The sequence below is a fragment of the Argiope bruennichi genome, chromosome 6 (genome assembly GCF_947563725.1).
Source record: "Argiope bruennichi chromosome 6, qqArgBrue1.1, whole genome shotgun sequence".
Taxonomy (NCBI): domain Eukaryota; kingdom Metazoa; phylum Arthropoda; class Arachnida; order Araneae; family Araneidae; genus Argiope; species Argiope bruennichi.
The window spans coordinates 96,405,150-96,407,799 of NC_079156.1; positions in this window are offsets into that span (position 1 = coordinate 96,405,150).

Consider the following 2,650-nt stretch of genomic DNA (forward strand, 5'->3'; position numbering starts at 1 on the left):
ATTATACTGTAATTTAGTATCTTTTTCTGACAATACTACGATTTATTCGCAGTGTTTATGCCTCCAAAGTCCGCGAATAATCTGAATTCTCCTTATTGTTAAACTATCCGACTTTGGCGACCAGCCGGTTCGCCATTATTAATGCTGGCAAAAATTTCCTGTGAAATATTTTATGTAACTTGGTCTCCTTATAGTTTTTTTTTTCTATTAAGAGACCAAGTATTTTTAATCTTCAGATATTCAAGAAAATATTTTTTTAAGTTTCAATTTTGAGTTATATAATTCAGTCATACTATTGCCGCATTGAAGAAAGATTGTCAAATCTCCACGGCCGAATCGTCATGGCGCTAGTCTCATAATCAAAAGACCGTGGGTTCGAATCCCGCTAGAGCCAATGCGACTCATAGTATATGTAAATATTTAATTCCTTTATTTTATATTTTCTTTCATTTCCTGTTCCAGAAGATACTGGACATTTCTTTAGTTTACCAGGCAAGTGTTCTGGACTTTTCTTACTGTCTCCAGAAAAGTATTCTGGAACTTTCCCTGCTAGTATAAAAGCAGATCTGTCAGTCACTGTGTTCTGAGTTCAGAGTTCAGTTAATAAACTGGTTTAGCTCTACTTCTTGTGTGTGTGTATGTGTATGTGTATGTGTTTGTGTGTGTGTGTGTGTGTGTGTGTGTGTGTGTGTGTGTGTGTGTGTGTGTGTGTGTGTGTGTGTGTGTGTGTGTGTGTCATTCAGTTCTAAACTAAAATATCTACGTGACACTATTATGTAGGCCTTAAACAGTTCTGATTATTGTACTACTTATTTCTCTCTATCTAATTTTCTGTCAGCGCCCATAAAATATCTACTTTAAATAAAAGTGGAAATGTTAAATTACAATTAATATAAAAACTTTTTTTTATTGGAACCAACCATGTCTTTTTTTAAATATGAAAAATGAAAGCAGAGTCTCTCTGCGTTGAAGTCCTATGTTCACTGCAGAATAATTTTCGTGATTTAAATAATATCTCAAAGAATAATTTTTAAAAAAAATTCTTTGATTCGTAGTGAAATACAGTTTTTAGTTTTACTTTCAAAATATTTAAATGATGTAAATAAAAATATTTTATTTTACTTCAATCAATAACTGTATTTATGAAAAAATTATGAAGTTTAAATTTTACACAGTCCTTTGGTCTAAGGAATCATATTCTGCGAAATAATCTTGATACTTAAACTTTTTAACAAATAAATAACCGTTTCTATCTTCTATGATCAATTCTGACCCATTTTGAATAGAATAGTTTCGAACAATCAACATTTTCATAATCTAAAGCCAATTACTGTCAAAAAGCCCTAGCAGAATATTAGCGTATCTTCTTTGAGACAGTTGCTGAAATGATCTAAAATCGCCAGTTTTTATAGAAGAATGATATTCAAATTTCAAAAAGTAGTCAGTTTTAGTAATTGATTTAGTTGATTGGAGTTCAACAATTTTTATTTCAAATATTTGTGTCTCAAGAATATTATGTTAAATATGATTATTCAAAGGGCAGAGGACTTATGTAAAAATTTAAAATTCATAATCCATTGGATCATTTATTTACTCAAGTTACATAAAATATAATTATTTAGGTCATTTAGACCATTTTATTAGCAGATGTATGCTCCAAATTAGCTGATGGCCACTATTAGGGTGATTATCATATATATATTATGCTATGTTTGCCTTAAACTAAACTATTTTATTGAATTACTAATACAGATATTAAAAAGATCATTAAAAAAACTTTTCCTTGCATTTATTTTTTTTAGAAAATATCATTTATTTCCTTTCATACAGGCACGCGCTGAAAATTACACATTTATATATTTAATTTGCAATAGTAATTGATTTATTTTTTAATTAGAACTTTTTCAGTGTGATGGCAACACGTTGATAAAAGCTATTTTTTTCCTATTGACGTGCTTGTGCAGAATTAAATTTTATTTTTATATTGTCCGAAATATATTGTTGAAAAATATAGTTAAAATATTTCTTTAAAAATTCTTTAAAAATTGAAATTTAATAAATAGATTAAAGTATTGGTATCATTAAAAGATAATATTTTGAGATTTAACGTGATGTAAAAATCAAGTTTGTGTTGTAATATTTTCGAAAGTTATTGCGACGACAAAAACGACAAAATTTCGCTTATTTTTTTAGTTAATTAAAATTCCAATTAAAAATTCAAAAAAAATAATTTGAATTTTTAAGGGCGGAGACTGGGAATCCGAGGTGCATTCCTAGCCTCCAATGTATACACATGCCAAAATTGGTAGCTGTAGGTCGAACGCTCTGGCCTGTAGAGTGCCAAAACACACACACACATTGAGCTTTATTATAAGTATAGGTGTAAACACCTCCTCCTTTTATCTTTCCTCTCACCCTTATTTTGATGAATTAAACCCATCCTAATTCCAAACGGAGAATATTTTAGAATCAGTTGGCAACTAATATATAAGTAAAAAGATCTCAAACTATCCTCTTGTTGCAGATATGGTAATCAGTTTTGATAGCGGAATAGGAATTTTTGCTTTTCTTAAGTGATTGAATGATAAGATCTGGGATTTCTCCTGTTCCTCCAAGTAATTACTATAATTAATTCTTGCCACGTGAATCT